Here is a 25,872-nt window from a genome sequence, read left to right on the forward strand (position 1 = left end):
TTCTGTTGCAGCCACTTACCCTGGGCTCTGAAAGAGGGAGGGCAGAGTGAAGTAGAGATACTTGAAGAAAGTCTGGGTTTGATGGTAATGGGGAGAGAACTGAAGGAATAGCCACCAAGATTTCTGTGCTGAGTCATTCCCCATACTGCAGAAACCATCTTTCTCAGGCACAGAACTCCTCTCCAAGTGGCACCAACCTGATGGAAAGCAATAGCCCCACCCACAGGAATTACTCTGCCTCACCCAGTGGAGCTTAAGCCAGACTACTGATTACAGCTTGATTAGTTTAACAACTAAGACAGAAAATATAAAGCAGCCAAAATGGAAAAACAAAGACACAACCTCAAATGAAAGAACAAGAGAATTCTCCAGAAGAAGACCTAGATGAAATGGAGGCAAGCAATTTATCAGATAGAGAGTTTAGCATGATTATAAGGATATTCAACACTATGAAAAAAGACAAGAAACCATAAAAAGGATTAGTCAGAAATAAAGAACGCAACATCTAAAATAAATAATACACTGGAAAGAATAAACAGTAGGTTAGGTGAAGTAAAAACTGAATCAGTGATTTGGAAGACAAGGTAGAAAAATCCTCAGGCAGAGCAGCAAAAAGAAAAAAGAATTTTTAAAAAATGAGGAGAGCTTAAGAAACATTTTGGACAACATGAAGCATAATAACATCTGCATCATGAGAATACCATAAAAAGGAGAGAGTGTATGAGGGATCAAGGACCTATTTGAAGAAATAATAACCAAAATCTTCCCTAATCTGGTGAAGGAATAAGACACACAAGTCCAGGAAGCTCATAGAGTCCCAAACAAGTTGGATCCAAGGAGACCTACACCAAGATACATCATAATTAAAGTGAAAAGGCTTAAAGACAAGGAGAGAATCCTAAAAGCTGCAAAAGAAAAGCAGGTAGTTATCTACAAGGCAGCATCAATTAGACTAGCATCAGATTACCCAACAGAAACATTTCAAAGCAGAAGGGAGTGACCGGAAATATTCAGAATGATGAGAAGCAAGTACCTACAACTAAGGCTACTTTACCTAGCAAGGCTGTCATTGAAAATCAAAGGAGAAAGAAGGAGCTTCCCAAACAAGAAAAAGCTGAAGGAGTTTGTTAACACCAAATTAATACAGCAACAAATGTTAAAGGGCTTACCAGAAGAAAAAAGAAGAAGAAGGAGGAGGAGGAGGAGTGGGGAGGGAGAGGGGGAGTGAAGGGGAGAGGGAGGGGGAGAGAAGGGGAGGGGGAGGAGAAGAAGAAGATTGTTGAAGGGGAGGAGAATAAAGAAGAAAACAGAGGAAAACAGTCTTACAATACAATAGCACTACATACAGATCTATCAATAATCACCTTAAATGTAAATGGCTTAAATCCTCCAACCAAAAAATATAGGGTAGCTGGATGGATAAGAAAACAAGACCCATATGTATGTTCCCTCCAAGAGACCCTTTCTTAGAGTGAAAGATACACACAGACTAAAAGTAAAGGGATGGAAAAAGATATTTCATGTGAATGGGAAGAAAAAAAGCTGGGGTAGCAGTACTTATTCCAACAAAACAGACTTTAAAATGAAGGCTTCAGTAAGACACAAAGAAGGACACTACATACTAATAAAGAGAACAATCCAAGAAGATGATGTAACCCTAGTAAATATTTACACAGCCAACATAAGAGCACCTAAATATGTGAAGCAAATCTTGATGGGCATAAAGGGAAAGACTGACAGAAACACAGTCATAGTTGGGGATTTTAACACCTCATTGACTTCAGTGGATAGATCTTCCAGACAGAAAATCAACAAGGAGACGGCAGCCTTAAATAACACACTAGATCAAATGACTTTAATTGATATGTTTGAGCATTTCACTCCAAAGCAGAAGAATATACATATTTTTCAAGTGTACATGGAATGTCTTCTAGGATAGACCAAATGTTAAGACACAAAGCAAGTCTCAATAAATTTAAGAAGATTGGAGAGAGGGAAGATGGCGGCTTTACTCTAGGCAGCGTTTTTCTCGGCTTCTGTGAAGAGGGGGGAAACTCGCGGATCAGTGGAGAGGCAGAGCAAGTCGGCTGGGTTGCCGAATCACTTTTGAAAGCAGGACATCAGAAATTATTGCACTCACTGGAAAACCAGACGGTAAGGAGTCTGATACAGAACAAAAGGGGCCCAAGGATCAGCGTGGGGTCTGGGGGTGTGCAGACCCCAGGCCCGCCAGTGCTCCGGGCTCTGCCCCAGGGCACCCGGGAGAGGGAAGCCGCTGCTCCCTCCCTCCCCCACATACGGGGGTGAGCAACTCCAGGGGAGAACGGGTTGCTAGAAGGAACAGATTGGCCAGTTGGACTGAGAAAAAATCACCCAGGGAATATGAACAGCCGCCCAGAGACTGAGGAGAAGTGAGAGCCTCTAGCCGACAGGACCAAGGGCATCTCTAGCCCGGTGGAAGTGCAGATCGGTGGAGAGCACAAGCTGGCCGCGCTCGGCTCGCGCCTCAGAGGGAGGCCGGAATCTCGCGCTGCGATCCTGGGAGGCACATGGTGCTGGGTGCGTAACTGCAGTGGTGGCTCAGAGATTTCCAGCCAGCCCGACCGGGGGAGTGGGAAAAGGTGCCAATATCTCATCGGAGTGCGGTTCGGCGGGAACACGGAGCTGGAAATGGCTGGGCTCGCGCACCGTCGTCAGGAAGACTGACTCTCACATGCCAGTGTGTGCGGGGGCACCCAGGGTACCTGACAGACTTGCTGAGATCTGGTTGTGAGAGAGAGAAGCATTTCAAAGGCCCCTCAGCCAGCTGAAGCTAGCAAGATCAGAAAAACTGGTCTGGCCAGTTAGAAACCAACAAGAGGGTTTTTTTTGTTTGTTTGTTTGGTTCTTTTTTTTTGGTTTTGTTTGGTTTTGTTTGGTTTCTCTGGCTGTTGTTGGTTGATTGATTTTATCTTGTGTTTTATGTGACTTTTTTTTCAATTCTTATTATTTTTATCTTGCAATCCCTTATGTTTCTCTTCCTTTCAACCTAATATTATTCTTTCCACTCCAAATTTATCCCTCCTGCACTACATCTTCTGCTTTTCTTTCCTTTTTTTTTAATCTTGCAAGTTACTGTAAATTTGTATTATCTTTTTCTCACTTTTCTGACATTTTTTATTTTAATAATATTTTGGTATTCTTTTTCTTTCTGTATAATCTTCTTTGCTTGGCTGGTTATACTGTCATTTGATAGGTTCCCCCTGGTATCTCAGTCACAAGGTGTTGATAAGTTACTATCCTTCATTTGTGTTCCATTAACATACCTCTCAAGGTTCTATACTCTTTATTCTTGTTATCTAGACCTCATCGATTCTGCCACAAGACTGTCACTTTACTATTACTGCTAGTAAGACCTAGTCTATACAATTGTAAATGCTTCTCAATGCCCCTACCTGATCTCAGCCCACTTTGCAATTTTCTGAACTATACTATTGTGGGGGTTGTTTCTATTCTTGTACTCAATACTCCTATATACTAATCTTTAGTCCAACCCTACCTTAGAAGCTGACCTCCCACAGCCTCACAGCTTTCTAGATACAACTAACAATCCTCTTGGCCCCAATAAGAGTCTTACCTTCTTTCCATCCTTTCTAAAACGTGGATAGTGGGGTGGAGGATCATGGATAACACTATAAGGAGCCAAAGGATAACCCATCTCTTCTCTACTGGCTGCTAAAGTAAATATCATAGTATACTGTCTTGCTGTTTTAAACCATTTTGCCTTACTCCCCCAACTGATCCCAAAAAAGAGTAGGGGGAAGCTGTGAACACCGGGATACACGAAGGAGATTGCACCACTGAAACACAAAAATATTCTACCACAGAAGTTCACACCATAATTACAGGGAATCAGAACAGTTCAAATTAACAAACAAGAAGAAAAAAGAAGAAACCCATGAACAATGAGAAAACAAAGAAACAACCCCAAACTGAAGGGAAATGAGGAAGCCTCAGGAAAAATGCTAAATGAAATAGAGGCAACTCAACTACCAGATAGTGAGTTCAAAACAATGATTACCAGGAAGTTCAATGAACTCACAATGAGCTTTCAGAAATTACAGGGAAACTACATCAATCTCACTGCAAACTATATAAACATGAAAAAAGGAAATAGAAACTCTCAACAAAGGTCAAGAGGAAATGAAGAATACAATTTCTGAACTGAAGAACACAGTAGAAGGAATGAAAAGCAGGATTGATGAAGCAGAAGATCGGATTAGCAAGCTGGAGGACAAAGTAGAAAACAGCATCCAGAAAGAGCAAGAAAAGGAAAAGAGGCTCAGAAAGAATGAGGAGGGATTAAGAGAAATGCAAGACAATATGAAATGTAATAATATCCGTATAATAGGGATACCAGAAGGAGAAGAAGAAGAGCAAAGGGATCGAAAACCTAGTTGAACAAGTAATGAAGGAGAACTTCCCTAATTTGACGAGAGAAAAAGTCACACAAATCCAGGAAACACAGAGAGTTCCAATCAAGAGGAACCCAAAGAGACACACCCCAAGGCACATCATAATTAAAATGACAAAATTTCAAGACAAAGAGAGAATCTTAAAGGCAGCAAGGGAGAAGAAGGAAGTAACATGCAAGGGAGCCCCAATAAGGCTAACAGCTGACTTCTCAATGGAAACACTTCAAGCCAGAAGAGAATGGCAAGAAATACTCCAGGTAATGAGAACCAGAGGTCTGCAACCAAGGCTACTTACTATATCCAGCAAGGCTCTCAATCAAGATAGAAGGCCAAATAAGAAGCTTCCCAGACAAAAGAAGTCTAAAAGAATACACCTCGACCAAACCAGCTCTGCAAGAGATTCTAAAAGGACTGCTTTAAGGAGGAGAGAGAGAGAGAGAGAGAGAGAGAGAGAGAGAGAGAGAGAGAGAGAGAGAGAGAGAGGAACACACATACATAAAAGACAATGAATAAGTACCTATCAATAATAACCTTAAACATAAATGGATTAAATGCTCCAATCAAAAGACATAGAATACCTGATTGGATAAGAAAAAATGACCCACATATCTGCTGTCTACAAGAGACCCACCTCAGGATAAAAGACCTACACAGGCTGAAAGTGAAGGGCTGGAAACAAATCTTCCAAGCAAATGGACAGGAAAAAAAAAGCCGGGGTAGCAATACTCATATCACACAAAATAGACTTCCAAAAAAGGTCCATAAAGAGAGACCCAGAAGGTCACTTCATAATACTCAAGGGAAGAATCCATCAAGAAGACATAAATATTTGTAAATATATATGCACCCAACATAGGAGCACCGAAATACATAAAGAAAATCTTAGAGGACTTCAAGAAAGATATGGACAGCAACACAATTATAGTGGGAGATTTTAACACCCCACTATCAAAAATGGACAGATCTTCTAAACAAAATATCAACAAAGATATTGTGGCATTGAACAATATCCTTGATGAAATGGACTTTACTGATATATACAGAGCCCTCCATCCAAAAGAAGCTAAATATACATTCTTTTCAAATGTACACGGAACATTCTCAAACATAGACCACACGATAGGACACAAAACAAGCCTCAAGAATTTCAAGAAAATTGAAATCATACCAAGCATTTTCTTAGACCACAAGGGACTGAAGCTAGAAACCAACCCCAAGGAAAAAAGCCAAAAACACTCAAAATCATGGAGATTAAATACCATGCTATTAAACAATGAATGGGTCATGAATGATATTAGGGAAGAAATCAAAAGGTTTCTGGAAACAAATGAAAACGAACTCACAACAACCCAAAACTTATGGGACACAGCCAAGGCAGTCCTGAGAGGGAAGTTCATAGTGATACAGGTCCACCTAAAAAGGTTAGAAACATTCCAAACAAACAACCTAACCCTACACCTACAAGAACTCGAGGAACAACAACAAAGACAGCCCACAGCAAGCAGAAGGAAGGAAATAACCAAGATCAGAGCAGAATTAAATGACATAGAGACTAAAAGCACAATTCTAGGGATCAATGAATCCAAGAGCTGGTTCTTTGAAAAGATAAACAAAATCGACAAGCCTTTAAGCAGACTCATCAAGAAAAAAGAGAGAAGACCCAAATAAACACAATCAGAAATGAAAGAGGAGAGATTACAACAGATACCACAGAAATACAAAGGATTGTAAGAAATTACTACAAAGAGCTGTATGCCAAGAGATTTGAAAACCTAGGTGAAATGGACAACTTTCTAGAAAAATATAATCTTCCAAAACTCAATGAAAAAGAAGCAGAAAGCCTGAACAGACCAATAACAACAAAAGAAATTGAAGCAGTAATCAAAAACCTCCCAACACACAAAAGCCCTGGACCAGATGGTTTCACAGGAGAATTCTACAAAGCATTTAAGGAAGAGCTAACCCCTATCCTTCACAGACTATTCCAAAAAATCCAAAAAGATGGGAATCTCCCAAACTCTTTTTATGAGGTCAACATCATCCTAATTCCAAAACCAAATAAAGACACAACAAAGAAAGAAAACTTCAGGCCAATATCAATGATGAACATTGACGCTGAAATCCTCAACAAAATACTGGCAAATCGCATCCAACAATACATTGAAAAGATTATACACCATGACCAAGTGGGATTCATTCCAGGGATGAAAGGATGGTTCAATATTCGCAAGTCAGTAAATGTAATACATCACGAAACAAAAGCAAAGACAAAAACCACATGGTCATATCAATTGATACAGAAAAAGCATTTGATAAGGTACAGCACCCATTCATGATAAAAACACTCGTCAAAGTGGGAATAGAGGGAGCATTCCTCAACATAATAAAGGCCATATATGAGAGACCTTCAGCCAACATCATTCTCAATGGACAAAAATTAAAACCTTTTCCATTAAGATCAGGAACAAGACAAGGCTGTCCACTTTCACCACTTTATTCAATATAGTACTGGAAGTTTAAGCCACAGCAATCAGACAAGAAAAAGAAATAAAAGGTATTCAAATCGGAAAGGAGGAAACAAAACTGTCACTGTTTGCAGATGACATGATAGTATACATAGAAAATCCTATAGACTCTACCAAAAAACTGCTTGACCTAATAAATGAATTTGGCAAAACAGCGGAATACAAAGTCAATATCCAGAAATCAAAGGCATTTCTATACACCAACAATGAAACAGCAGAAGCAGAGATCAAGGAAAAAATCCCATTTGAAATAGCAAAAAGAAAAATAAAATAACTAGGAATAAACCTAACCAAAGAGGTAAAAGACCTGTATTCAGAAAACTACACAACACTGAAGAAAGAAATCAAGGAAGACACAAACAAATGGAAACATATACCATGTTCGTGGATTGGAAGAATTAATATCATCAAAATGTCCATACTACCCAAAGCAATTTATACATTCAATGCAATTCCTCTTAAAGTACCAATGGCATATTTCACAGACATAGAACAAACACTTCAAAAATTTATATGGAATTATAAACGACCCCGAATAGCTGCTGCAATTTTGAGAAAGAAGAGTAAAGTAGGAGGGATCACAATACCCGGCACTAAACTATATTACAAGGCTACTGTAGTCAAAACAGCCTGGTACTGGCATAGAAACAGGCACATAGACCAATGGAACAGAACAGAGAGCCCAGAAATAAGCCCAAGTCTCTATGGTCAATTAATATTTGACAAAGGAGGCAGCAACATAAAATGGAATAAAAATAGCCTCTTCAACAAATGGTGTTGGGAGAAGTGGACAGCCACGTGCAAAAAAATGAAACTTGAGCACCAACTTACACCACCTACAAAAATAAATTCATTTTATTTGCCAGTGGATCTTTGTGTTTCTGGACAGGAAAAAAAAAAAAAGCTCATTGTTCAGCACATGGGAGAAATTTGGTAGGGTTTTTTTTTTCCAGTTTAACTGACCAGGGACCCTGTCAGGTCCCTGAGTGGATGGAGAAGGTGCAGGTGAAGAGATTCTCATATATTCCTATGGATTGGTTCTGGGCCCTCACTGTCTTCCATCCAAAGGAGAAACACTGGATCATCACTTGTCCCTCTACTATTTATCCTTGGAGTGTCTATCTAAAATTCCCACAAAACCATGGATAAAGCTAAGAAATTTGGAAGAAACATGTAAGTTAAAACTAGCTCAAAGTCACTTGCTTCTTCTATTTATTTATTTGGTCTGAGATGATTCCCACATTCACTTACCATATGGCATTAAATCATTCTGGTCCTTGAGTTATTATTACATGATTCAAAGAGTATAATTTACAGACTTGCCAGCCCAGGCTGCACTCTGTCCCACACCAAAAAAAGACCACAAGGAGGGGAGAAGAAAAATGACTGTTTCCTGGTAGCCCATATTTACGCAATTTTCTTTCACCACAGATTGTTTTGGCAGTCTAGACAGAGTCTTGTAAAATCCTTCCCTGATGTCATCCACATCCTTCCTTGATAAGTTCAAAATGAGTCTGGAGCAAGCATGGCTCCCCTAGCAATGTCATACAAATAATTAGTGCAGTGCCACCCCAGAGAGGCCTTTGGACTCCAGTGATTTCCACATGAAGGACTGGACTGATGAGCTGGCCACCAGATTATGTAAATATGTGGCGGAGAATGCAGCTGCTGAAGGGCAGAAAGGAACACACATATGGACATTTCATGTTTGAAAGGACCTTGTGGAAAACAAAACAGATTAGAGAGAGAAGTTGGCCAGATTCAGGGAAAGAAAGATTAAGGAAATTATTTTCTTATTGAAGCCAGGGACACATGTCAAGATTAATGATTCTTTGAAAGGCAACTTAAAATTGTGCTTCTAAGAGAATACTTTGGATCTTATGTCTATCACTGTTGTAGAGAGGAAACTGTTTCCACATTAGGATTTGAAATTCAGGTTATGAGAAGTGGAATTTATTCTTTTATCATTTTATTTCTTTTTCATCCGTCAGTATAGTAATACATTACATACACCAACACATGTGTAATAGGACAGAGGATTCAAATGAATGTTCTTATTCTCTAACATAAGACACATTCAAATGGTTACCATGCTTATAGCTTCATTGAAAATCAATTCCAGTTTGTTAAAAAAAATCTGTATCAGAAAACATAAGGGCAGACACAGACCTCTATTAAAGGTTTGGAAAGTTTTTTGTGCTAAATTTTTATTTTGATGTGGTTGCATATTTCTTACCTTCAGAGGAAATTGAAAGAAAAATGCTTCTCACACTATACTTGTAATATTCTCTCCAATTTAGTTAAATTCCTTTTAAAAATGAAGTTGTATAAAAAGGAGTAAGAAATGTTTGATTCCATTCTTATATTTTCTCTGCAGCTGGTTATTTCAGAACAAGAAATATTCTTTCCCTGAATCCTGACATGTTTCTCAACTTCCTAGCTCCTCCTCTCTCTATTCACATGTCAAATGCTTTACTTTGCACCCCCTATTTCTGTTCTTGCTGACCTGTTTCAATGCCTTTCTAAATATTCTCCTGTACATACTCCATTGGTAACGAAAACATAGACCTAATCAAGTTCTCTCATAACTTAAAGCAATTTGATGATCTCTAAACTTCCTACTATTCCCTGACAACAGTCCCTGCCTGCCACACACCACTACCTACCCTCTGCGGAAGTTACATCCCCCACCATTGCCTGGAACTTCAGGTCCTCTAAAGTGTCCAATGCCTTGGCCAGTTCCTGCCCCCTTTTCAGTAATGCACCCCAGTTCACCTGCCTGCTACTCATTCTTTAAGAAACAAACCCATGCCAGTCTATCTGTCCGTGTGGTCCTACTGGGCTCCTTTAATTGAACAGTCCTGGTTCCACATCCCACAGCTGACACCACATGAAAACACATGTTGGTCACCCTTATATTGGCTACAGCTTCTGCCTGAACTCACTATTGTTATGTATCTCAAGTTCACCGCCCCTAACTCTGTGCCTTCCCAGTCTCCAGCCTCCAGTTTATCCCTGACCATTTAAAAAAATTTATTTTTAGTGAGATATAATTAACATATAACATTGTGTAAGTTTAAGTGTGTTGATTTGATATACTTACATATACCACCATCATATTAGCTAATACCTTTACCACATCACAGTGTTATCATTGTTTTGTGTGTATGGTAAGAACACTTAAGATGCCTCCATATTCTCCATATTTCTTGAAGCATTATTCATAATAGCTGAGAAATGGAAACAAACTGTGTCCCTCAGTAAGTGAAAAGCTAAAGAATTTGTGGGGCATATTATTCAACCATAAGAATGCAGTCCTGCCATTTGTCATGACATGGATAAATCCTGAGGGCATTATGCTCTGTGAAATAAGTCAGACAGAAAAAGACAAATGCTGAATGAGATCACTTACATGCAGAACCTTAAAAGGCCAAACTCATAAAAACAGAGTGTAGAAGGATGGTTACCAGGTGCTAGGAGAAGGGTGGGTGAAAGGACTTGGGAATGTGTTATTTAGGGGTACAAACTTGTAACCAGGAGATAAAATAAGTCCTGGAGATCCAATGCACAGCATAGCGATTATAGACAACAATACTGTATTATAAACTTCAAAGTTGCTGAGAAACTAGATCTGACTCTGGCCTTTGATGTTAGTTTGCAACTTTCATTTGTGTCATCTGCCTTGATTACTCCACTCAGCTGTGGGGCTTACTATTTTATCAGACTCTCCAGGCTGGCACACCGGCATGTTTACCTCACCCCAACCAACCAAGAATCCCCAGTTCCCCTAGGGATCCCATAAAACTGTGTGCTCTATTCTTCTCTAGTAGAGACCATCCTGTGTTGTTATTACGTGTTTACCAGGTAGAAAGCTCTTGAACAGCAATTGTGGTGTTTTACTCATTCTGGTATCCTCAGGGCATGAGTTAGTGCCTAATATACAGCAATGGGTGTGAACCTCCAGTTTCCCACCTATTTATCTCATTACATCCACCTGCTTTACCAGATTGCTTGGAATACAGTGGGCCCTCAATAAATATTTTTGGATTAAATGAATACTGTTGTTAATTTCCCTTTATCCTGCTTGACTTATTACAATGAACATAAATAGTTTCTGTAATTTTATGTGAAGAAAAGGGAGAATCATAAAGACCTCTTTGAAAACAGAAATACTACGGTTATGTCTTTCTGAATTCAACATGGTGAACCCAATTTAGAGACTAAATTGAGACTATATCCCTAATTAAAATTTGTGTATGTGGAAATGCAGCTGCAGTGTTACTGCCCATGACAAAAATACAAAGGGCTCTCAAGTAGGTGCATCGGAGAAGCAATATTAAAAAGCAATTACTTTCAAACTCTTTAAAAAATCCATTTGCTTAGAAAGCAATGTATTCTAAAAGTTTTTAATAATACTTTGAAAAGTAACACTAGCTTATTTTTAAAAGCTGTGGATCCTCAGTAATATTATTCATGGGTATAGCTATGATAAATAACAAGTCTAAAAGACATTTAAGTAGCTTTTTAACTGGTCCTTCTTCCATTTACTTATCACATTTCCATCCTTCATTCATGCAACTACCATGTGCAACAACTGCACAGGTGTGATGTTTGTGATACCCTGATAGAAAAATAAAGCCTACTTAAGGCGCAATTCCATAAAAGGATTGGCTATCTAACCTAACCTTCTGTAGTCACCCAAGTCTTCAAAAAATGGGGTAGGGCCTCTATATAATTCAATTTCATTTATAATTTGGAAAATATAAATTAAAACTACAGTGAGGTATAGTCACCCTTTGCCTATGATATCTAAAGTATTGCAACTTTAGAGCATGAGAATAGCAGATGTTGGTACTCATATAGGGTAAATTACACTTTCACATATTGCTGGCACAGGTGTAAATTGCTAAAGTGACTCATGAACAACTTGATAAATATATAGAGAAACTGAAAGTGTGTTTGCCCTGTGACTCAGCTTTTCCACCTGAGTATATATCTTTAAAAACAAAAAAACCCTCTCAATCTAGACATGTTCATTGCAATGTACCTTTTATCAGTAAGTAAATAGATAAAATTGACTACTCCCTTAATTTCTATTGGTAAGAAAATAAAAACAAAAGACTTCCCACTAAGATGGAGACATAGGCAGACACACTGTGCCTCCTCACACAACCAAAATAAGGATGACGACAATTTAAAAACAAAATAACAACTAGAACTGATAGAAAATTGAAGTGTATGGAAGTCAGACAACCAAGGAGTTAAAATAGACACATTCATCCAGACCGGTAGGAAGGGCGGAGTTGGGTGGCCAGGCAGAGAGGGGTCGAGGCACAAAAAGCGGTGGCACTGGGCATGCAAGGCACCTCCGGTGCACCAGATGGCAGCGGGTGGACCCTGGAAGTGCAGGCAGCAGCTGTCAGACCCTGGGCATGGGGTGGCAATGGGAAGACTCAGCGAGGCGGGGATATTGAAATGAGGCACTGTGCACAAGGCAGCTGGCTGACCAGGCGGTCCCACATTCACGCACACATAAACCAGGCGAAACTGGGAAGCGAGACACACTGTGCAACCCAGGGTCCCAGCGCTGGGAAATAAAGCCTCAAATACCAATTGAAAACACCGGTGGGGGTTAAGGTGTAGGGAGAGATTTCCAGCCTCACAGGAGAGTTTGTTGGAGAGACCCACAGGGTCCTAGAATGTACACAAGCCCACCCACATGGGAATCAGCCACCAAGAGAACCCAGTTTTCATGGGGAAACCAGCAGAAGGGACTGAAATTCAACTGAGAGTAGAGCAAGCGCCATTGTTCCCTCTCGGACTCCGCCCCCACATACACAGCATCACAACCCAGCTACCGGGTTGCCCTGCCCTGGTGAACACCTAAGGCTCTGCTCCTCATACATAACAGGCACAACAAGACCAAAAAAAAAAAACAACCCAAAAAGGCCCCAATGGAAGAACAAATCAAAGCTCCACAGCAAATACAACTAAGCAACGAAGAGATAGCCAACCTATCAGATGCATAGTTCAAAACACTGGTGATCAGGATGCTCACAGAATTGGTTGAATTTGGTCACAGATTAGATGAAAAAATGAAGGCTACGCTAAGTGAAATGAAGGAAAATGCACGGGAAACCAATTGTGCTGGAAAGGAAACTGGTACTCAAATCAGTGGAGTGGACCAGAAGGAAGAAAGAAACAACCACACAGAAAAGAATGAAGAAACAAGAATTAAAAAAAAATGAGGAGAGGCTTAGGAACCTCCAGGACATCTTTAAACATTCCAACATTGGAATTATTGGGGTACCAGAAGGGGAAGAGGAAGACCAACAAATTGAAAACTCATTTGAACAAATAATGAAGGAGAACTTCCCCAATTGGGCAAAGGAAATAGACTTCCAGGAAGTCCAGGAAGCTCAGAGCATCCCAAAGAAGTTGGACCCAAGCAGGAACACAGCAAGGCACATCATAATTACATTAGCCAAGGTAAAAATGAAGGAGAGAATCCTAGAAGCAGCAAGAGATAAGAAGACAGTAACCTATAAAGGAGTTCCCATCAGACTGTCAGCTGATTTTTCAAAAGAGACCTTGCAGACAAGAAAGGGCTGGAAAGAAGTATTCAAAGTCATGAAAGGCAAGGACCTACATCCAAGATTGCTATATCCAGCAAAGCTTTCATTTAGAATGGAAGGTCAGATCAAGTGCTTCTCAGATAAGATCAAGTTAAAGGAGTTCATCATCACCAAGCCCTTATTACATGAAATGTGAAAGGGACTTATCTAAGAAAAAGAAGATAAAAAACATGTGTAGTAAAATGACAGCAAACTTACAATTATTAACAACCACACCTAAAGCAAAACCAAAAGATACTAAGCAACCAACTAGAAGAGGAACAGAACCACAGAAATGGAGAATACATGGAGGGTTAGCAACAGGGGAGTGGGAGGAGGAGAGAGGGGGAAAAGTTACAGAGAATAAGTAGCATAGATGGTAGGTAGAAAATAGACAGGGGGAGGGCAAGAATAGTATGGGAAATGTAGAAGCTAAAGAACTTGGACATGAACTAAAGGGGGGGAATGTGCATGGGAGAGGGTATGCAGGATGGAGGGGAGTGAAGGGGGGAAATGGAACAACTGTAATAGCATAATCAATAAAATATTTAAAAAAATAAAAAAATTGTGGTAGAATTTATATGATGGTCCAGACCAGTTAAAATCATCATGAATGTATCCAAAAATAATATTGATGAGTGAAAAAATTTTCAAAATTACATATTGACATGTAAGTTTAAACACACAAATGAAATGACAGCATATGGATACTAGTATATACACATAAAAGAATGAAAACCAATTTGGAAGTATACATTCAAAGCTTATTTTGGTCATAGCCTCTGGGAAAGTGGGGAAAGTAATGAGCCTTAGAGGGTCATATTTGAGAGATATTTAGATTTATCTGTAAATATTTCTTAATAAACAAGCAGCAACAATGACAAAACATTAACAATTGTTAATTCTGGGTGGTGGGAATATGAGTATTCAATATATTATCCTTTAAACTTTTCTACATTTCTTCCATTTCTCAAAAAACACAAATGAGGACAAGTTAACACTAACACCCAAATCACGATGGCTTGTAGCCCCATCTGCCAGCTCAGGACCCTGGTCCAAAGGCAAAGGACACCAGTGTGGGTCCTTGGTATCTCTTGCGTCTGTGGGAACAAGGCTCCTCACATCCTTCCACTGCAGCCCTGTTGTTTTAGCCCACTGAGCTGCTATACCAGGATATCACTGCGGGGGGTGGGGAGTCAGGGGCAGCTTATAAACAGGAACTTCCTTCTCACAGTTGTAGGGGCTGGGAAGCCCAAGGTAAGATCAAGGTGCCTACAGATCTGCTTGTTCTGGTGAGGGCCTGCTCTTGGTTACAGACAGGTGTCTTCTTGCTGTGTCTGCACATGGAAAACATGGCAAAGGAACCCTCTGGGGTCTCTTTTATAAGGACACTACTCCATTTATGAGTCTCCACTCCTATGGCCTAATTACTTTCCAAAGGCCAGCTCCTTCTACCATCATGTTGGGGATTGGGTTTCCACACATGAATTCAGGAGGGATGCAAACATTCACATCTATAGCACTTGTCATGGTGTCTGCTGGCTGTGCTCTCTGAGACTGTGCTGCTTGAGCTCTCATGGCTACAAAGGTGCTATGTCACATGAGACAAAGGACAAACATGTATGTGTGCATGTATGTGGCTATATGTGCTCATGTGTGCATGTCTGTATATATGTGTTTGCATGTGCGCCATGTGCCAAGGAACTAGCTCTCTCCTGGTTCTGTGCCTCCCACCCATTTGGCACCTGGGCCTCCCAACAGCCTGCACTCTCCCAGCCAGGAGCACAGATAATCCCTCACCACGGTGGGCACCTGGTACCAGCGCCTAAGGTGGTGCCCCCAGCCCACCCATTCACCTCCTTATCTTGAAGAAGGAGAGAGAGAAGAAGACAAAAGAGAGGAAGTAGGGTAAAATAAATCCCTCCCTCCTACTCCAACCCACTCAAAAGATAAAACTTCAAATATATCAGTTTATGCAAATAATCTACCCAACCTGCCAACATGCAGACTTCTTTAAAGAGCTCAGCTGGGGCAACTTGCAATGTAATCCTAGAGTTATTACTTCAGAAAAATGCAGGCAGCAACAAGAATTTGTATAAAAGACTGTGCTCCATGAGCAAATGTACATTGCTTGTCGTGAGTATTTTTTTAACATGTATCAAGTTTAAACCAGGAGGTCGGAATATGGCCTCCAGCCCCCCTCATTATAGGAGTGCTCCCACGACCAGAGTGGCTGAAGGAGACAGGCTCTTCTCTGACCCACAACGGCTTCTCCTTTGCTCCCCACTGTGCTGGTTCCAGGTGGCCTCATGTGCACTGGGCTAATGTTACTGTCCAGAAACAGCTACAGACGGTACAGGACTCACCTGAGCTGTGCCTGTGGGGCGTCTGTGTGCTGCCAGCCACTCCAAGAGACTGCACTGTGCTCTGGGAGTCGTGGCTCTGGAATGGGCTGTTTAGATATTCAGAGGGAAGAATTTCTTTCTGCCTGGAGCCAGAGCTGAAAATATGTCTTCTATTTGTATCCTCTTATGAAGCCATCACCTTTCTAGGTGATAGCATTAAATACGCCCTGGTCAGCACATCCCAGTTACCTCTCACTTGCAAAATATGCTCTGCAGACACTAGTCCCAAAGAATGTTGTGCTTGGTTCCTGAGGGGAAAACCAAGTCAGGAAGGGGGGTTTCTGTCTTCCAAAAAGCTTGATAAACACAGCATAAAACAAAGTTTAAAATACATTTTTAACTACAGTTCTTTTCAGAGCCTTTAATATGCTTTGCATACTGTGAATTTTCAATAAGGAGTTACACTGTGTTAAAAAAAGGAGATATAATTACAAACTGCCACAACTGCTACAAATGGGCAAAAAGGCACAGTGATGAAGAATACAGGTACGGAGACAGCGAGGGAGCCTGCTACTGCGGGAGATGACCTCCCTAGGCAGCGATACTTACATTGTGATGAAGGATGAGAGTCAGCCTTGCAGAGTTAGGTGGAGGAGAGAAGAAGGGGACTGAGGGAACAGCATGTGGACACATCCTGCTGTGGGCAGGGCTCAAGGCCACTGTGTTGGGAAGTTGTTGAGGGGAAGTAAAAGGAATCTGTTGGGATTGTATCCAAAGTGCAACAGAACATCAATGAGGGCTTCCACCCGAAGCTCGGGCCACACTGCTGCCTATTCTCATGCCCTGTGCCTCACAAACCTTACGGGGCCTGAGGAAGAGGCATTATTCTTGGCTGCTGTATTCCAAAGTGTCAGGTAGGCATGAAAGGAACAAGTCTCTGTGCTAAGAGCACTGTAGAGATAAAAACAAATGGTGTGGGAATGCAAGTTAGGGACACATAAAGCCCGTGGGGGGAGTCTCCTTCCAGGAGCACAGGCCTACCTTGTTGAGAGCGCTGTCCACAGCACAGTATATGACTCACAGTCTGACTGCCCTCTGCTACCTGGCGCGTCTCAGGTGTCACACTTCAAAGGGGTATCGCATATCCACTGTCAGTACAAGTGAGCATAAATGAAAAGCTAACTTTCTTCCTGACATCCCCTCAGATCGTCCTGCCACTGCTGCCACTGGCTCTGTGTTCTCTTTATGACAGGTCACTCCTGAGGAGATCCTTTGTCAACAGGATTAGATCCAAGTTCCTGAGAACAGCACATAAGATTCCTCTTGTTCTGGATCCTCTTACCTGCCTCTTCACCTCCACCCTCCCATGTGCATCACTCTCTATAGCCATCTGAGCTTCTTCCTGGTTCCCTGAATGCATCACACTCTTTCTAGCCTTTGTGTTGTTACTTTGTACATATTCTTCTCTTGCCTGGGAAGTCCCTTCCCCTCCGTCCCACCAATGGGGCATTTACAGTACCTCATCCACAGATGAAGAAAACTGAGGCACGGAGGCTGAGTAATTCGTCAACATCACTTGACTAGGAGGCAGTAATTTGGATCCAGAGACTAAGCTCCTAGCATCTATACTATACTACTGTTAATTACTTCCTGTCATGAGGTTATTTTGCCAGGATTTTTCTTTTTTCATGAAATGTATTACTCGATGTTCCTTTGCTTTACACAATTATCACTTCGAAAAATGTTAAAATATTTCTATGGTGTTTGATAAGCAGGCACTGTCCTGAGACTCCTGAGTAACACACACACACACAGACAAGAATAAAGCCTGGAGTGAACCCAACCACCTCTCCAGGTCTATGACCCAGTGATGGTAATGGACTAGTATTCATGTAATTCTGCTTGAGAAATATAGTGACTATCACCCTAAGCATAACCAAGTCTGTTTATGAACCTCAACCTGTCAACAGTGGTAGGGTAGAAGGGGAGGTTCACCAAGTTCCTCAGTAAAGGTTGGAGAGAAATCACAGATCTCTGCCCGTGTTCAGGGGAGCTGCCACCTGTGGACCGAACATGGGCTTTGGGTTAAATAGAAGTGAGTTTGCCTCTCACTCCACCATTCACTTTGCTTTTGGTAAAGGACCTGACTTTGCAGAACCTCAGCTTTTTACTTAGAGATGTTACTAATCTTTCATGAGCAACATGAGAGTTAAATAATGAAAAGTACATGCAGTGCTTAACTTAGTATTTGGCACATAGATGTTGCTCAGAAGATGTTATCGTGCTAGACATTATTGTTATTACGTGAAATAGGCACAGGAGTAGTGAGCACTTTATACAGTGGGTATAAGCATTGAATCACAGAAAAGCAAAGCTATCAGAAACATGCCTGACACATAATAACCTCAAATATAAATGTTGGTCATTATTATTATTTTTTAAAGCTAATCTATTTAAAGTTTATAATTTATGTGCCATATTTTTTTTGAGGATAGGCCTCCTACTTAACTTTTTCTTCTTAAAAGAATTCTTTCTAGGCTAAAATGCTGAAAAATCTCAATAGAAATAAACATTTTTTTGTCAGCTTTGTAACAGGATTCAAACCCTAACATAGCTGATATAGCAGTTTAAGTGATGTTTATGTCTTCAGTTTGTACAGTTGGTAAAACTGTTTTCAGCTTAAGAAAACCCAACTAAAATATCTCACTCCTAAGATCTGTCACAAACAAGTTTCAATATTTTGTTTTAAAACTTTGGGAAGTGGTGATGAACTCCAATTTGCAAGAAAATTATCCAAAAAGGAAAAAACACTGCTTTAAATTTTGTTTTCAATTGATTTTGACAAAAAGAAGATGAATGTTCCAATGGAAAATCGGAATGGGATCCTCAGGGAGAATTTTTATTTTCCTTTTGGAACATCCAAGGCAGAATTTTAAGGAGTGGGATGGAGAGGAGATCAGGAAGCTAGTGCTGTGGGTTCCATGGACCAGGCGAGATCCCACTGTAACCTAGTTGCCATGGGCAACCAAAGAAACACTAACACTGAAAGAAAGGGCTTTCTGGTTTTAAAATGATGTTTTATTACATATCATCTGAAAAATACTGACTGAAGAGTCAGTTGATGCCAGTTCTGCCTCTGCCATTGGTCAGAGCTGCGGCCTCAGGTAATTTATTTAACCTCTCTGCCTTTTAGAGCCATTATGTGTAATGTTTGTTAGTTGGACTTGGTGTTTTTTACCCTCCATTTTAAGCTCCTCTAAATTTAAGCTCCGGGTAAGCCAATGTGGGAGGTGTAACAAGTGTCTAAAACATTTCTAACACTGCATGTACTGGGCTTCGTGGGGAGCAGATGGTTTAGCTTAATTAACTCACTCTTACTAAACCCCTACTAACTGCTATATGCATATACAAAAATAAATGTAAAATGAAAAGATATAGATATAAGGGTAATATAAACATAAAAATGCAAAAAGAAATTATGTTCTCTCTGGGAGTTCCCATTCTAGTGGAAGAGATAGTAGTGTAAATAATCTGCAAAACTGTGAGATTAAATACAGCAAAAGATACTGCTAGGGATGTGGTTGGGGTCAGAGGTGATTCTAGGTAGTGTCCCGAGTAAAATTTTAAGGAGGAATGTTAAACATTTAGACCATTCTACAACCAACAAAATTCACATTTAATGAACTAGCTGTCTCAGTTGATGGTCTCATACATATGTGTGTAAAGTGGCCCTTTTGGAAATAAGACAAACCTTTGGGTGTGTGTCGGAAATTTAAATATTGTTGCTACTCAGTACGTAGTTTAGAGTTCTTTCTCTCCAGGTTTTCTTGCAGGAACATATTTATAACATTTTGTAAACAAGAGGACAGACCTTCCACTGCCAACATGACCTTGCCTGCACAGGACTCAGTTCCTGTCTGCTCCCACTAGGCAGGAACAGGGCAGACCCAATGCTATTTTCAACCAGCAGCGCCTCTTAGATGAGTTACCAAGCAAGCCAGGGCATAGATTCCAAAGGAACATAGCCAGGACAGCCAACAATTCTTTTTGTGGTATTCTGTAAAGATACAAAATTGCTTCAAGGACTACCCCAATGTCACTTAAAATTCCAGGGCATTGTTTCTTGCACCCCAGAAAGTTGATCTGCTCTTATGGCAGCCATCCTCTTCAAGCCAAACTCGAGTCACCGGTTTTGGGCTCAGGTAATTAAAAAAAAAAAGAGGAAAACAGATTGCCTAAAAGATGGATTTCCTTTTAAACAGTTATTTATCCTATTCTAGAAGAAAATTGGAACCCCGGGAGGATCTGTTATGATCTGTTTTCTCCCAAGTAGGAGACAGCTGGTTATAATAATGACCACTTTTAGAGTCCAATTTTGACCCAGGCTCTTTTACAAGCATTAGCTAGCTATATCCTCTTGAGAATTGGCAATGGCTGGTACCATTTTCCCAGGAGCCTGAGACTCAGAGACATTAAATGACCCAAATGGAAGAAATATTGTAGTAAGACATTAAAACATTTATCTAGCCTGGATTCATCCTAAATGCTGGTGGAGTATTTCTTACAGAGGTACCCATGGGAATGTAGGCTCAGAATCCAATTTTGTCAGCCAAAGACTCTCTTTCCCCTGCAGAGGAGTCTTTTGTGATCCAGTTACCCCTGGAGTTGTAGTCAGGTGAGATGTAGCCAGAGAGATCAATATTTTGTCAAAACAGGAAAATCTTTGGATATTTGTCTTGCATTTTGTTCATCTTACCTTTGTTTATCACTGTTCATGTTTACCTGTGAGTTACATCCCTAGGGATACGCTCAATTATGAGTCAATATTCTAGCGAAGGTGGCTGTTAGGTACATTCCCCCATTGCTCTCAGTGTTAGTATGAAAATATTCTGATAGAGAAAAAGGAGTTTGGATTCTGGACAAAACCAAATAACACTTCAGGTTATAGCACACTTTTTTATTATTATTGTTTTTACTGTTACAGTTGTCCCAATTTTTTGCACCTTTGCCCCCTCTACCCAGCCTGCCCCCAACTTCCATAATCAGTCCCCACACCACTGTCTATGGGTCATTCCTGTATGTTCTTTAATCCCTTCACCCTCTTTTGAATAGTCCCCTCAGACATCCTCCCTCTTACTGCTGTCAGTCTGTTCCATAATTCTATGCCTCTGGTTCTATTTTGCTCATTGGTTTACTTTATTCCTCATATTCCTCTTATAGGTGAGATCACATGGTATTTATCTTTCACCAACTGGCTTATTTCACTTAGCATAATAGTCCCCAGTTCCAACCATGCTGTTGCAAAATGTAGGAACTTCTTTTTTCTGCTGCATGGTATTCCATTGTATAAATGTATCACAGGTTTTAATCCACTTATCTATTGATGGACACTTAAGCTGTGTTCTTAAAAATATTTTCTTGTTTAAAATAAAATACAATATTTGATTATAAAAGATAAATGTCTTTGTAGGCCATTGGCTGCATAAGACTCAGTGATGGCAGGAGGTCAAGGGTACTCTCAGCGAAACAAAGTGCTGGGATATATCAGCCCACTCTTCAGCAGATGTGGTGGCTCCTGGGTCACGTGACAGCTAGTTATGCTCTAAGGCGTGTTATTGGATCTTGCAAAATGGAATCTCATTCATTTACCATGGTTTGTCACAAGAGAAAGCTCAAGTGAGATCTTTATTCATTCATCTAATAATAAATACACTTAGATAGCATATCTTGGTTATCTATTACTACATAAATCACCTCATGTCTGAAGAGTGTAAAATAACACTGCCAGGTGGAAGCAGCTGATTAGTCAAGCCTTGGTCACATGCTCAAGCTTCCAGGTGGCTGTTTGGAAAAGAAACATCGAAGCTAGTGTGCCTACCTCTCACCAAGGCACATACAGGGTTGGAGGAGGTGCTTCCCCAAAATAAAATAGGGTCTTCATTGCTGCCTAGCCAGAAATAACAGCAAGTGTTTGCAGTATGCAGTTTTGCCTGCAGTGACCTCATTTTCCCACTCTGTTTGAAGTTACATATGGAACACACCATTCTCATTGGAAATGTAATGGTTTGTGGCAAGGATGCAAGGAGATGAAAGTGAGGAGTGCCTGGCTGAACCCGAGATATTTGTTAATGCAGCCCACTTATGGAGGCTTAGTTTCTGTCCTCTGTAGCTGGTAAATGGAAGACAAAAAGAAGAGGGAAAAGTTGGCTGAAGCTTGGGACATATTCCTGTTCCCATGACAGCAATGCCTGTGCTTATTTATCTGTCAATGTAAAACAATCAGAAAAGATGATGGTGTGAAAGTCAGAATTATGTTAACTCTCTTTGAGGCCAAGATTACAACAGCATGGTCTGAGTAAAAATTGCATTTTTCAGAGAGACATGCAAGAAGGCCTATCAATGAATCTCCTGCATGACATCTTTAGTAGAGTGTGAGAGTCTCACATGTGCAGTCTACCAAGTATCTCTCTGTACTCTGAGAGAAGGCTCAAAATGGGATGGGGGCAGAGAGCAGGAGAATGGTTTTAAGGGCTCTGGGATTTACCCAGAGGAAGGCGATAGGGATATATTGATTTGTTTTTTAAAACCAACAGGGAAATCACAAAGGGAGTCTATAAAAAAGAGCATTTCAGGCTCTGCATTAAGTTGAGAGGAGAATTACTCAGAAGAGATTATGAGTGAATCTGACTAGAACAGAGATAAAAAACAAACTCAGAAAACAAGCTAAGATTTTATTAGCGGAAGGAAGTTAGATTTGCCATTAAACAAAGGGATATGATGAGACAAGCAGAAGGAATGAGTAGCCTTGTTACCATATAGGGAGAAAGTCTAGAAAAAGGAGCCAGCTATAGATTAAATAAGAATGGGTGAAGTAGGAAAATAAATTTTTCAACATTATGTAAGATCACCCAACATATCCATTCTGGGTGGGATCAAGTCTTTAAAAAGGCAAAACACTGAAGCCAAGCATTTTACATTTATTGTCTTATGTCAGTCAAATGCTTCTCCCTATTTTACAGATGGGCACATTGGAGCTAAGAGATGTTAAATTATTTGCACCAAAACACATAATTAGCTGTGGCTAGCCAGCGTGTAAGCTTAAACCTGTGTGATTCAAAACCCCAGGCTCTTACCATTTTACAATGGTAACTCACATTCAGAAAATGTGAATTCAGCAGTTACCTAGTCTTGTATTTATTTCCAACCTAAGTATCAAATAGAAGAGAGAGGCTGCTCTTAAGACTCATGCTCAATGATAAAGGAAACAAAGAATATATGAACACCATTTTGATGGTGAGAGAAGTAAAATGAGGAAGACCAAAAGTACACTCCTTTCAATTCCTCTCCCCTCCATATATATGTGATCTACTTCGATTTTAAGTCATTTTGTGTTTTTCAGTTAATGCTGATGTAGGAGAGACAGATGGAGGGCAGCCATCTGTCTCTCCCTTTCAGCTCCTCTCCTTGGTGCAGAGTCGCTGCTTAGATGAGGCTGCCCAGCCAGGGACTATTTGTTCCAGCCACCATTTGATCTAAATAGAGCCATGTAACTAGTAATTCCAGGTCAAGGTCATTAAGAATCAGGTATGCCTTATTCACCATTCCTCTTCTCTGCTCTTCCTACTAGACATTAGCACCCTCGGAAGCTACTTTGTTGAAGACAACAGAGCCTCTGTCAGCCCAGCTCCTGCGTAACTACCACCATAGCGATCTACCCTCTTTCTCTCTCCAAACATAAAGATCAATATTAAACTATTACTTCAGTAAAAAATAAAGTTTTATTTTGTGTTGAACAATTAATAAGGTGTTTATTTGTTATAGCAGCTGGAATTATCTGCACTAACTCTAGTGTATTAAATTCTCCAGGCTCTTTCGTGTTCTTTCTTCTCCACCTTTTTTATCTCGCTTTTGATGCTTTCAGTTAGAACTTAATTATTGGAACTGTATTCATTAACCTGAGATTCTGCAGCTCATAGCTCACTAATCCATGGCAGAGCTAGTCCATTTGTTACTCACAGAGCAAGTAATTAACAAACATGAATCTTGTGCTACATGTTAAATGAAGTGCCGTAAAGTTCTGTGAATAAAATTCTTTAGATGCCCTTTTAAAAGTGACTGATGCATCATGTTACTTACAAGAATACTAAGGCAACATTGCTCATAATAGCAAAAGAAAGAAAAATATATAAATCTTCAAGAATAGAAAAGTAGATAAATTTCTGGTATATTTGTCTAATAAAACACTAAAAATTATTTTAAGGGGAACTGAGTTTGAACTTTATTCAGTAGGGAACTCAAGCTCACTGAAACTTTTTGAGAAGACAAGTGAAATGAACAACTTGTACTTTAGCAAGAATAACGAGCTAATATTAGGTAAGGTCAATTGAATTAGTAAAAGAATTATGAGTGATATGACCAGCTGCCCTCAGTATTCATTCTCCCTTTCCTTTATTAGCAAGAGGACCCCAGAGTATTAGGTGATCAAATAGCAGCCCAGCTAAAGTCAATATATCCCAGTCTCCCTTGTGAGAAGTATGAATATGCAACTAAGTTCTGGCCGAGGCAGAGGTTGCTTTTAATGGGCTATCAGACTGGGGTGTCATACCAGGCTTTCTCAAGTTCCTACTATTAAGACATCTTGGCCAGATGGTGAGAGCTAACCCATTGACAGGGTGAGCTGCCTTCACATCCAAGCCTACTGTTTCAATGACCACAGGCTGATAAAAAACAGGGAAAAATAAGCAGAATGCAGAAGCCAGTAACTGCCAGAGTTTCAAGCACAAGTTGTATGCTTGAGCTGCAACTAGGCTGCATGGTCTTCACATGACTGTGCCTTTTCTCTTTCTGGATATTCTTGATTTCCCCTCAATCAAGTGTAATACCCTGGGGCATTCTCTGATGGGCAGGATCCCTTTTTAAAAGAATACTCAGCCAGGTTCCATTGAAGCATGTTAGAAATTAAGATCCCCAATATTGGGAGGTTGAAGTCCCTGAAAAGAAATCCTCTCACAAATTCCCTTTTGCTCTTCACTCTTTCAGTGGAGGCTCTTTCATAGCCTCATATGAGCAAGGGAGTTCAAAATTTGTGTTAATATTTATAGACACGATAGGTTCATCTTTCAACTAACCATGAGATACGGCATCTATCATCTTGCCCTAGCTGAAACAGAGACAGAACAAATTCCACTTTAACATATAGCCCACAAATAACAGAAAGCCACAAGCTAGAGAAAGCAAACAAAGCAATTGAGAAAACTTTTGAAAGGGGTATAAGAATAAAAAATGGTGTCCTAAAGGACTCACTAGCAGTAATATCACCAGAATTCAGGAATAGAAAAGAACCTGGGGCTGGGAAGTCCGGAGCCGGGGATACTATCTCTGGGCTCTGAGTTGTTGGCTCCTGCTTCTGTCTGAATGACTATTTTATTCTTTTCTCTCATCATATCTTCTTTTTTTGCTATTCATTCCACCTGATTGACAGTGGATGTCTCAGAACTCTGTAGATTTTATATGTCCTATATTTGAGGAATTAATCTAAAGTAAATTAGAACTTCTCAGTCCTCATTCCAAGTTCATAAAAGATAGAATGTGAATGGCCCAGGTTTTTAAATTATTATTATTGATACTTATGTTTATTTGGCATGTTCATCCCAATACAGTCATTTGGATTTACCATTTTCATTTATTTACTTTTCCTTTTTTTATTGATATTTGAATATGGTTGTCTCCATTTTCCCACCACCACTTCCCCTGCCCCACCCACACCCACCTCCCACCCTCAATCCCACCCCTCCTTGGCTCCATCAATGGGTCCTTTATACATGTTCATTGATGTCCCTTCCTTTCTTTCCCACATTATTTCCCTTTCCCCTCTCCTCTGGTTACTGTCAGTTTGTTGTCAATTTCAATGTCTCTGGCTATATTTTGCTTGCCT

The sequence above is a fragment of the Phyllostomus hastatus genome, unplaced genomic scaffold (genome assembly GCF_019186645.2).
Source record: "Phyllostomus hastatus isolate PE091 unplaced genomic scaffold, TTU_PhHast_1.1 phas_contig_34, whole genome shotgun sequence".
NCBI classification, from domain to species: domain Eukaryota; kingdom Metazoa; phylum Chordata; class Mammalia; order Chiroptera; family Phyllostomidae; genus Phyllostomus; species Phyllostomus hastatus.